General features: G+C 44.2%; 1 long non-coding RNA gene across 16 annotated transcripts in view; it reads right to left on the reverse strand.

Annotated features, from left to right (window-relative positions):
• Nucleotides 1–12,746, reverse strand: part of LOC147348371 (uncharacterized) — a 200,031-nt gene that overhangs the window by 171,610 nt on the left and 15,675 nt on the right. For 10 of the 16 annotated variants that reach the window (XR_015151520.1, XR_015151512.1, XR_015151513.1 and 7 more), the window contains one exon: nucleotides 12,486–12,667. The exons of the other annotated variants lie outside the window; for them this stretch is intronic. This is a non-coding gene — a long non-coding RNA (uncharacterized LOC147348371). The remainder of the gene's footprint in view (nucleotides 1–12,485; nucleotides 12,668–12,746) is intronic. 16 annotated transcript variants of the gene reach the window in all.

A 12,746-nucleotide genomic window follows, 5' to 3' on the forward strand; every position in this document is an offset into this window, starting at 1 on the left:
CCTTTGTATACTTCAGTCCCTTCCAGATATACACCATTAGCACTGTGTGTACATGGGATCCTTTCAGCATCTCCAAAGTCAGGTCTCAGGCCTCATCTCTTCTGGAAGTGCTGATTTTTTTTTTTTTTTCAATGATGCTGCTGAGGTAGGTGCCTCCTATGCCCACTTTCTGAAAAGTTTTTTTTTTTTAATCATAAATGGGTGTTGAGTTTTATGAAAGGCTTTTTTGAAACATATAAACAACTCATACAGCTCAAAATCAAAACAAACAAACCAATCAAAAAATGGCCAGAAGATCTAAGGAGACAGTTCTCCAAAGATGTACCAATGGCAAACAGGCACGTGCAAAGATGCTCAGCGTTGGTAATTGTTTTTTCCAGGCAAGAATACTGGAGTGGGTTGCCATGTCTTTCTCCAGGGGATCTTCCTGACCCAGGGATCGAACCTGGGTCTCCTGCATGGCAGGCAGACTCTTTACTGTCTGAGCCACAAGGGAAGCTCTCTGGTAATTATTAGAGAATTCCAAATCAAAACTCACAAATCACTTCACACCAGTCAGAATGGCTATAATTAACACGTCTACAAAGAATGAATGCTGGAGAGAGTGTGGAGAAAAAGGAACCCTCCTACACTGTTGCGTGCATGCATGCTTAGTCACTCAGTCATGTTCAACTCTCCTCTATCGAATTTTCCAGGCAAGAATACCAGAGCGGGTTGTCGTTTCCTTCTCCAGGGGATCTTCCCAACCTAGGGATAGAATCTATGTCTCCGTCATTGGCAGGCAGATTCTTTACCACCGAGCCTCCTGGGAAGCCCCCTACACTGTTAGTGGGAATGTAAATTGCTAACAGCCACTATGGAGAACAGTATGGAGATTACTTGAAAAACTAAAAATGATTACTTTAAAACCAACAATCCCAATCCTGGGCATATATCTGGAGAAAAACATAATTTTAAAAGGTATATGCACCCCAATGTTCATAGCAGCATTATTTACAATAACCAAAACATTGCAACAAGCTAAATGCCCACTGACAGATGACTGGATAAAGAAGGTGTGTTACATGTATACAATGGAATATTATTCAGCCATAAAAGAATGAAACAATGTCATTTGCAGCAACATGGATGGATCTAGACATTATCATAATAAGTGAAGTAAGCCAGAGAAAGACAAACATATTGTGATATTGCATATACTTGGAATCTAAAAAAAAAAGTTACAAATAAAACATTTAAAAAACAGAAATAGAGTCACAGACATAGAAAACAAACTGATGGTTACCAAAGAGGGGAGAGGGATAAATTAGGAGTTTGGGGATTAACATATACACACTGCTATATATAAAATAGATAACCAACAAGGACCTACTGTATAGCACAGGGAACTATAGTATCTTGTAATAACGTATAATGGAAGAGAATGTGGAGAAAGAATGTATATTTATATATGTGTGCGTATAACTGAGTCACTCCACTATACACCTGAAACTAACACATTATACATTAACTATACTTCAATAATTTTTTTAATGTAAAATGCTCCACCAAAAGGAAGGAAAAATAATGATACTGCTGGACTCTTGGCTGCTTCAGTTCAGTTCAATTCAGGGGCTCAGTCATGTCTGACTCTTTGCGACCCCATGAATCGCAGCACGCCAGGCCTCCCTGTCCATCACCAACTCCCAGAGTTCACTCAGACTCACGTCCATCGAGTCAGTGATGCCATCCAGCCATCTCATCCTCTGTCGTCCCCTTCTCCTCCTGCCCCCAATCCCTCCCAGCATCAGAGTCTTTTCCAATGAGTCAACTCTTCGCATGAGGTGGCCAAAGTACTGGAGTTTCAGTTTCAGCATCATTCCTTCCAAAGAAATCTCAGGGCTGATCTCCTTCAGAATGGACTGGTTGGATCTTCTTGCAGTCCAAGGGACTCTCAAGAGTCTTCTCCAACACCACACTTCAAAAGCATCAATTCTTTGGTGCTCAGCCTTCTTCACAGTCCAACTCTCACATCCATACACGACCACAGGAAAAACCATAGCCTTGACTAGACTTGTTGCCAAAGTAACGTCTCTGCTTTTGAATATGCTATCTAGGTTGGTCATAACTTTTCTTCCAAGGAGTAAGCGTCTTTTAATTTCATGGCTGCAGTCACCATCTGCAGTGATTTTGGAGCCCCCAAAAATAAAGGCTGCTTAGGAGCTCACTAAACTCCCTCTGTTCCAACCAATACAAAGTAACCCAGTGTGCATGTACACATCAGCCAAGGAGTGCTTGAAATGCAGATCTCCAGGCTCCACATGGGGATTTTGATTCTGTAGGTCTGGCAGGGTCTGGGAATCTCGAATCCCTCGGATCCTGCAGGGATTCCTGTGTAAGTGGTCACCAGATCCCCACTGGGTGGGTCATGAAAACCATGACATCATGAAAGTCACAATACCTCCCTTCAAGGACTGCCATGAGCATTAAATGATGTAATGTGCATTAAACCCTTCACATGGTAACTAGCACTTGGTACCTAGTAAATGCTAAAGTCATGTCAGAGGCTGCATGTCAGTAACATTACTATATCGATGAGGAGATACTTTGATTATTTCCTCTCAGCCCTAGATCACCTTAATTTGAAAACACACTCCCTCTCACTCCCAGCATTCCTTTATTTCCTTCTGTTTCTTTAGGATTCATTAGTATTGCTCACCTCCTAAAACAGCCTTGCTACCAATTATTTTTGCGTGGGTTCCCTGCTTCATCTCTAAAAGATTTATCACAGCTTATCTTCACTGAGCCCTTTCTAGAACATCAGTTGGCTGGGGGCACGGACTTGTGTGATACACACAGAAACTGAGTTGACCAGCCTCTCAGTTTTCCTCACCTGAGGCCAGGACTTTGCCTTTGACTCAAGCCAAAGACTGATCCTGACGCTTCCCAGGCATCTACTGCTTGCTCTAATCCCCACTGCCTGCAGTGGGTGACTGTGTCCACAGCTGCCTAAATTAGGGTACAGGTGGGAATAGCTCAAGACTTGATGACATCCCCCAATTCCAAAGCTGAGTGTGTGACAGCACCTCCTGCCTCCATCTGTCTGTTGGCTTCTGGAGGGAATGGTTGGTTTCTCTGTCTAAGCAAGGGTCCAGATAGCGGCTGTGGGGGGTCCCACAGATCCAACCTAGAGCTCTCCCATCCTCCTCAGCTTCCACAAGTGGGTGTCCCGTTGATGGGGACCTTCGCGTCCACACGCCCTCCCTTATCCTCTGCCCTTTGTTCCTGGCGCCTGCGCTGCTTCTTTCACTGAAGTGCCAACATTAGTCCCAAGGTTTAGCCTTTCCAGCAGATTGCTGTTTGTCCATTTAGACAGACCCACTCTAGGGGTTTTTCTCAGAACTCAGACTAACTCTCGAGGACTCTGTATTGAATCTGGAGACCAGAGATTCCAAAGAGTAGGGCTGATTTGTTTTGCTCTCTGTGGTTGTAAGTAAACTTGCACTTTCCACCCTCCTACCTCTGTCCTTCATGCTCCATCTCATTTACCGTGAAGTGAAAGTTGCTCAGTGGCGTCCGACTCTTTGAGATCCCACTGACTGTATAGTCCACGGCATTCTCCAGGCCAGAATACTGGAGTGGGTAGCCATTCCCTTCTCCAGGGGATCTTCCCAAACCAGGGATGGAACCCAGGTCTCCCACATTGCAGGCGGATTCTTTACCGTCTGAGCCACCAGGGAAGCCCCTATATAAATGATCATGCTCTTCTATTTGTATGCTTGTTTAATGCTTCTCTTCCCTCACAAAGCTGTGCACTCCATGAGAACTTTTGCTTTTTTATTTTGCTGCTGTTTTACCACACAGAACTGGACAACACACACACATACATGCACTTATTCATTCATTTGCTTATTAATTTTGAATAAATAAGTTGGTGAAGCAAGAAGGCAGGATTATACATCTATGAATTCCCTGGCCAAATCCTCACCCACACTAATATCCTACTATCCCTTTCCTACAGGGATTTTATGCAAACAACCTCCCAGAATGAGCTTGAGGACACCCCAGTCTTCCCAGGTGGATACACCCACTTCCCCCTGACATAGAGAACAGTGTGTTCAGGGGTGAAGCTGGTGTGATTGGAGGAACACCAGGAAATGTAGTTGATCCTCAGAATAACTTCCCAACCTTTCTGAAAAGGGGAAACCCTTTCAACTACAGACGGAGAGAAAACCTTATCAGGAAGAAACTTCACAGACTTGAATTTCCACCACCGAACGGGCGATGGAGGGCGGTTTTGAGATGGAACATCTTGGACAGCCAGATTTTCAGAGCTCATGGATGACAAGAAGAGGGCAGTGTGCTACCCGGCAGCGGCTGGAAAAGCGCCCCCGGTGTGAGAGGTCTCTCCGCACTTCACATGCTGCTTGTGTGACAGAACCGTCCCTCGCATGAGCCTGCTGACTAAACTCTGAATTTACATTCCAGGCAAGCAAGAGGCCCAGGGTCAGACCCTGGCTTGGCTCCAGCCAGCAGCCGGTTTGGGCACTGGCTGCGAGTGTGGGAAACTGGGTGCCGGGGATCTCAGACGGTCCTGGGGGCCCCCAGGTGTGGCGCTGGGATGTGCTCCACTTCCCCACACCAGGGTCAGTGCGGAGGCCTGGGCTCCGTTCTAAGAGATGGTGCCCAGGGGTGGGGCGACAGGAAGGAGGCTTCCCCCAGGCCTGCGATGGGGGGCTCAGTTTATGGGGCGCCTGTGGCTTCGCTTGTGGGTGGAGAGGGAGCCGTTAAAAGCACTGAGCTGATGTGGACAAAGAAAGATTTCTTTCTGAGGCTCCTTGTGTGTTCTTCATCCCCAGCAAGACCACCTCCCCTGGGTGAGCCTCCTCCTTGCCCCACAGCGGCCACTGCGGGGTTCTGAGCACAGAAAGCGCTTGCTGTAGAGGTGGGCATCCCACGGGCTCCGTGCGCCACCTGTGACCCCTGCCCAGCTGCAGAGATGAACGGCCTGAACACATGGAGCTAAGCACAGCGGTGGTGGAAACCCCGCAGCAGTGTCGGGTGTGCAAAGGGAGCCGCGTTTGCTGGCGCGCATAGCCGAAGACCCATGTTTTACAAGGTCGAGCTGGGCTGAGAGGGGCCTCCGTGTTTTCCTACTTCGCCTCTCCCACACTTGCTGCGGCCTGGTGGGCGGCTTTCACTTTAAAGTCAGAAAACATTCCAGCCGGTGCCCGTTCGTGTGACTCCTGATACGCCTCATAAACTATTCACAAAACGATTCCTGCCCAAGGTGCTGCCCCATCTTCCTCCTCCTCAAGGTTTAATTCCCACTCACCCAAGCCCCCATCTCCTTGTGCCTGTTCCACCTTCGCGGTTAATCAACGGGGCCAGGCAGCCTGATGCGGGTACTGTGGACCCAGCTCCACGCCTTCACGTCGGCCCTGCGCCTCCTCCCACCTCAGCCCTCCCGCCTCCTCCCCTGTGACTTCTGTCCTTCCGTACAAGCTCTGGATCCTCCCCTGCCCCTGTTCTTCAGCAGCAAGGGCATCTGAGAGGCTTTTTAGCAGGACTGCCTTTCACTCTGCCTCCGTGTCCCAGACATTTAGGGCCTGGGAAGGCAGCCGGCTGTGTGTCCCAGGCCCCTCCTCTGCCCACGGAGACAGATAGTGACTTCTAGAGAAAGGTCACTGGTGATGACTCCTGCAACTGACACATCTCCCTTGAACCAGCTGTAATTTGGTGATGGGAGACTTTGCAGCAGAACCTGGGCTCAGAGCCTGGCTTGGCTACATCCTTGCTGGATGGCCTCCCTCAACCTTAGCTTCCCATCCATGCCCCTCCTCTTCCATCCCCTCATCCATCCACCTGATAATTAATGAACACCTATGATGGGCCAGGCCTTGTTTTAGACACTGAGGACTTGCAGGGGATCAGCTGATGAGTTTCTGTCTTCATGGAATTAGCAGCCTAATGAACGAGGAATACTAAGAGAACCTACCTCACAGATAGTAAGCATAAAGTATCGTTAGGCTGAGCCATACGAAACTGCATTTTGGGTAGTAACCGTTTTCCATGAATGAAGTCAACAGTGAAGTATCTAGCACATAGTGGGTCCTCAATAAAGGGGCAGGAAGTGAACATCTCACGCACATGGGGGTTAGGTATTCTTCAGTGAGAACAAAACCATCTTCCCAATGTCTAGCTCATTCGATGAAAAATGCAGTTGACATCAGTTATTATTTACAGCTGATGTTTTTTTATTAAGTGTTATGAGCCCATGAAGTCTTGAGAAGCAGCTGACAGGAAGTAGCTTGTTGAGTTTTGCCATGTTTTAATGCTCCCGTCTGCCAGACCATATGACCAATATTTCAAAATATGCTGATCCTTTTCTTGAGTAAATCAGCAGAGCTTAAAACAGACTTTGCATTATTCAAAGCATCCGCAGGGGACGAGCAGGGGAGGAGGAAGACCCTGTGTTAAACATTTATGTCTCACCACTGAATCACAAACGTCACCCATCTTTACTAAAACCTCTCCAAATGGCTGAAATAAATTTCATACAGTCTATTTTTCCACCTCCAGAAAATATACAAAAGCAGGTGTCTAGACTTCCTGGTGTGTAGAAAAATCTTGGTTTTTAATGTTTACTTGTTTTCAGGTGCAGTTAGGATTATTAAGAAAACACTGACAAAGCTTCCCAGGGACTCATGCTGCTGTGGTGTTTGGCTTTCCAGGACTTTGAGACAGTCACCAACTGTTACTCCTATGACTCAGTGATTAAGAGCACGGGGCCTACAAGCTCTCCAGCCAGAGGACCTGACTTGGACTCTCAACTCGCACATTTTCTTCTTTGATGAAGTTCTAAGCATCATTCTTTTCATTTGTAAGCTCAACATACTGATAACACCACTGTTGGATTGGCTTTGAAGAACAAGTGGGAAGGGGCTTGTAAAGTATTTATGAAAGCAATGGACACACACTAAACAATCAACTATCGATAGCATTAATAATGGTACTAGGACCAGTGATAGGAACTCTGTTAGTATTTGGGATGGGCATTTTTTAGCATCCACCTCTCTTATCAAGACTCAAAAGCTATGTAATAGATACAGAATGTTTCCAGGACTCTGGATGGTTCCATTGGATGGTCCACTTCCTAATCAGTACTCTTCCTAGTAACCACTCTTCTAGTTTTATCACCATTGATCAATTTTGCTTGAGTGTGAATTTCTTACAAATAGAGTAATAAAACAGGTACTCTCATATCTGGTTCTTATTCACCATAAACTGTGTTGTATAATTGTAATTTGTCCTCTTTTATTGCTGTGTAATATTATTTGTATGAATGTCTGACAAACTTTGTCTATTCTCCTGTTGGGTGCCATTTCAACTGTCTACAGTTTGGGGCATTTATAAATAGAGTAGTTGTATTTATAAATAGAGTAGTCCAACTGTATCTCGTACGTATTTCTGGTGGACATATATTTTTATTTCTCTTGGATTATACACCTAGGAATAGAATTGTTGAGTCATAAGTTAGACTTAGGAGAAATCATGAAATCTTTTTTTTTTTTTTTCTAAAATACTCCATGAACTTATGCTTTCATCAATATTCTGTGGGTTTTACTTGTTCTGTATCATTATCAACACTTATCATTGTCAGGCTTTTATTTTTTAGCCATTTTGGTAGGCTGATGCTATCTCACAGGAGTTTTATTTTGCATTTCCTGAACAGAAATGATGCTGGGATTCTTTTCACATGCTTTATTGGCCATCTGGATGTCATTTCATGTGAAGTCCCTGTTCAATTCTTGCCTATTTTGCCTTATTCTGCTTTCTGACTTTTTCTTATTGATTTGAGGAGTTACTCTACATGCTGAATGTAAGTCCTCTATTAGATTTCTTTATTTTGTATATATTTCCCAATTTTTTTTCACTATCTTGGTGGTATCTTTTGATGGACAAACATTCCTATTTTCAGTAAAATCTAGTGTATCAATGTTTTTATTTTACATTTAGTGCTTTTTGTGACCTGGAGAAGGAAATGGCAGCCCACTCCAGTGTTCTTGCCTGGAGAATCCCATGGACAGAGAAGCCTGGTAGGCTGCAGTCCATGGGGTTGCACAGAGTCGGATATGACTGAAGCGACTTGGTGGCAGAAGCAGCGTTTTGTGACCAGTTTAAGAAATCTTTGCCTATTCTAACAATTTAATATTTCATAACTTTCTGTCTTGCTACCCTCCAGAGGGATCACAACTATAACAGATTACACATTTTTCACACTATACAGATTCTATCACAGGTCCAGACCCTTTGAAAGACCCCATGGTCAATGATTAGAAAGAATTACATTTAGAGAAGATGATAGAGAGAGGCATGTCCATAGGCAGAATGGAATAGAGTGTATTAACCCAGACTCTGTCAGCTGTGTGTGATGGGACTTGCATACAACTTTTTAAAGAAACAGGGTATTAGTTTAGACGGCTATACTGTGTTAGGGGCAGGAATGGAGCTGGCTGGCCTCAGAGACTATTGGAGTCAAGGATTTAGATGACCTAGAACTGTTTGATCTTTTTTTCTTTCACTCTGCATGTTAGCTCTCTCCTTCTGGCAATTTGGAGGAAGGAGGGATGGAAAGATATGGTGCTTATTTCCCTGTGTTAACATCCTCACAGCTCAATGAACAGGAAGAAAATTCTGGGAATAACTCTAGCCTGACTCGGGTCATGAGATCACGGAAAAACCAATCACTGCAGTTGGAATGCTCGAGTAACACGACTGGCTCAGCCTGGTCATGACCTCACCTCTGTGGCCAAGGAGGGAGGCTCTGTTCCAGAGGAAGAGGCACTGAGCAGACTGAAGTGATACCATGGGTAGAGCTTTCAAGAAAGAGAAGCCTAGTCTGGGCACTGAAATGCTGAGCTATCCCATTTTTCTTTTAATGGGCCATTGACTTAAATTCCTGAACAGAGTTTTAGATTTCCCTTGGATGACCAGTCCATCCCTCCATCTTGTTCACCCATCCATCCAGTTAGAGCCTCATTGATTCCTTATATTATTTGTAGCTTAATACATAAATGCATACAAAGAGATAATTATCAAATAAAAGCAAAAATAGGTAATCAGGTCCAGGAACAATCTGAAGAGACAAATGATAATGGTTAAGTATATAGGAGACTCAATTCGTCAAGGACAAGTAAGGCATCTTTTCGTCTTAATTCCTGGGCAGAGCCTGGTGCCCTGTGAGAATTTATCTCTAAGTGAAAAATTAAAATAACTAGAATCTGTCAAAAGCCTCCTTCATCCTAGGTATTTCACATACATCATTTTTCATGATATTTCCAGTATTTTCTTTAGGGAAATTTTCAAATGTTTGGAAATGTTGAAAACATAGTATAGTGATCAACATAGTCACTGACTATGATAAATAACTGGTAAGAGTGGTCATGTTTGACTTTATGTTATACATGCCATTTTTAATCAATGCAATAATTTGTTTTGTGGCAGAGACTATTACTCCCATTTGACATATGGAGAAATAGAGACTCTGCAGAAAAAAAAAAGTCATACTGCTGTAAGTTGCATCAGAGGGATTTGAACTGAGGTTTCTTCAACTCCTGACCTGTGCATTCTCCATATGCAATATTGCCTTTCACTGAATAAGCAAACATAGATTCCGCCCCTGGCCAGTGATCCTTTTGCCACATCTGCCACCTGGATCCAGGCTTAACTTCCTTTTCCCTCTCATCCTCCACACTCATCTTCTCAGAAGAGAAATATGAGTCCTGGAATATTCTGGAGTTTAGAAAAGGCCACTGAATATAAATTGGTACAGCCACTATAGAAAACAGAATGGAGGCGCCTCACAAAACTAAAAAGAGTTTCCATATGATCCAGCAAGCCCACTCTTGGGCATACACTCAGATAAAACTATAATTCAAAAAGATACATGCACCCCTACATTCACAGCAGCATTATTCACAATAGTCAAGACATGTGAACAACCTAAATGTCCATCAACAGATGAATGGATAAAGATGATGTGGTACATATATCCAATGGAATACTACCCAGCCATAAAAAAGAATTAAATCATGCCATTTGCAGCAACGTGAATGGACATAGATATTATTATACTAAGTGAAGTAAGTCAGAAAAACCATCCCATCCCATACTCTGTGGTATCACTTATAGTGAAAGAAAGTGAAAGTCACTCAGTCGTGCCTGCCTCTTTGCGACCCCATGGACTAAACAGTCCATGGCATTCTCCAGGCCAGAATATTAGAATGGGTAGCTGTTTCCTTCTCCAGGGGATCTTCCTAACCCAGGAATCGAACCAGGGTCTCCTGCATTACAGGCAGATCCTTTACCAGCTGAGCTACCAGGGGAGTCCTATCACTTACGTGTAGAATCTAAAATATAACACAAATGAACATATCTATGAAATAGACTCATAGATACAAAGAATAGACTTGTAGTTGCCAGGGGATTGTGGAGTAAGGGAGGGGAGGACAGGGCGTTTGGATTTAGCAGGTGCAAACTATTTTATATAAAGTGGATAAACAACAAGGCCCTACCATATAGCACAGGGAACTATATTCAGTATCCTGTGATAAACCACATTGAAAGAATATTTATATACATAACTGAATCACTTTTTTTGTACAGCAGAAATTAACACAACATTGTAAATCAACTATACTTCAATAAAATAAAATTTTAAAAAGGCTACTATGCCAATCTTTTATCAACAGTGTCATTAGGACCTCAAGCTAATTTGAACCCAAAGGCAATTTCTCTGTCTCCCCTAGTGCCTATCACATAGCAGGCCCTCCTAGACGTTTGTTTGCTGAAAGGAACAAATCTGGTCCCAGACAGGACCAGCGCTAAGTCTCCACTGTGTGTCTGACGACTTCCTGCAGTGTCTCAGGCACCACGATATGTGCCCCATCGCCTGAATCTTCATCTAGGCTTTAATCTACATGTCACTTCTTTGAACAGCCTTCACTTTGGCCTCATCACTCAATTCTTTCACCTTTCCTTATTTTTTGCCACAATTTTGCAAAGTATATATATTTAGTCTACTTGTTTTTATCTTCCTACACCCCCACACATACTATAAAGTACCAGAGCAGAAACGTCATTTGTTTATCCCAAATGCCTACAGAAGTAACCATAAACAATAGGTGCTCAATAAATATTTGGATTGTTTATATAGTTGGACTATTCAGATTTTCTCTGAACTGGTAATGTGGAACCCAGAGTCCTCTGCTAAGCACTTATTATATGCTAGGCACTGTGCATTTACTACATGCTACATACTAAGCAAATGTAGGTTATCTGATTTGTAGCTCAAGATAACCAATGAAGGTAGGAATTATCATGCTTCACATTTTGTACTTTAGGAAAATAAGACACAGAAAGGGTAAGTAATGTGCTCGAGGTTGCACAGCTAGAAGTACCAGAGATGAAGCATAAGACAGGCTTGTACACTCTCTACCCACATGGACTCTGGCTTCTGTTCCTCAAAGCTCTCGATCAGGTAAGCCAAATATGGCTAGTTGAATGCCAAGAGAGGTTCCCACTGCATGATTTGTGGGCCACTGTCTTTCCTAACGTTTGAGGAGAAGACAGTTCAAGAGGAGTCACCATTTGTGATCATTCTAGGACACCCTGGCAAGAGGCCCAAATCGACAGGAATATAGTAGGGAACAGAGCAAAGGCAAGGACACCAAGTAAGCCCAAGGATGGCCCCTGGGGGCCCTTTCCAGGTGCCATTTGAAGAGAGAACCCCTGCAGGAGCTGGAGAGCTTGGGCTTGACTTCATCATTTTATTCCTGTGAACCAGGGCCAGGTTCCTCACATGTCTAAGCTTCAGGTTCCTCATCTATACAATGCAGTGTAATAATCCCTGCTACGTGATTATCACTCAGTATCAGTCCTTATCTTCAATGTTACTACATGAGTTTAACTACTGATACTAGTGATATTATGCCTGTAAACAATGCTTAGTTGCTAAGTCGTGTCCGACTCTGTGCGACCCCATGGATTGTAGCCCACCAGGCTCCTCTGCCCGTGGAATTCTCCAGGCAAGAATACTAGAGTGGGTTGCCATGCCCTCCTCCAGGGGATCTTCCAACCCAGGGATCAAGCCCAAGTCTTCCGCACTGCAGGAGGACTGTTTACCAGCTGAGCTACCACGGAAGCCAATTATTATGCCAACAATACTAATAAGGAGCATTGGATAGGAGACAAAATCTTGGCCCTGGGCCTTTATGTTAACGCTTAACCTCTTGAAGCCTAAGAGGCTTTATCTGAAATCTGGACTAATCAGCACCTGCCGTGTAGGCCAACCTTACAGGATTTCAAAGGTGCTGAAGGTATTTCGATGAGGGAAAAGGGAGAAATACACGGAAAGCTTGTTCTTTTAAGCATAGTTGATACGCAGGATGGGGAGAAGGCAAGAGAGGACAGGGTCTGGAAGCTCTTTGCTTTGGTGGACTTACCCTTGGCTGCTTGGTGACCTGTTGGGACCTGTCGCCATTGGAAGGGAGCAAGTCATGATCCTGTGTATCAAGGAGCATTGCCCGAGGGGAGTGACTTGAATTTCGTGATCACTGGTAGAACCGGCCAGTTCTGAGAGGCTGCCTGCTGGATGTAGATTATTTTTGTTCTGGCAGTCCCAGGCCTGGATTGATAAGGCAAACAACAGATGAGCCTTTGGACCAATACCGAAAGAACTTCTGATTGAGAAGATGGCGTGGAGT

Source organism: Bos grunniens, chromosome 22 (assembly GCF_055505025.1).
Source record: "Bos grunniens cultivar Pamir isolate PY7600 chromosome 22, Bosgru_T2T1.0, whole genome shotgun sequence".
Taxonomy (NCBI): domain Eukaryota; kingdom Metazoa; phylum Chordata; class Mammalia; order Artiodactyla; family Bovidae; genus Bos; species Bos grunniens.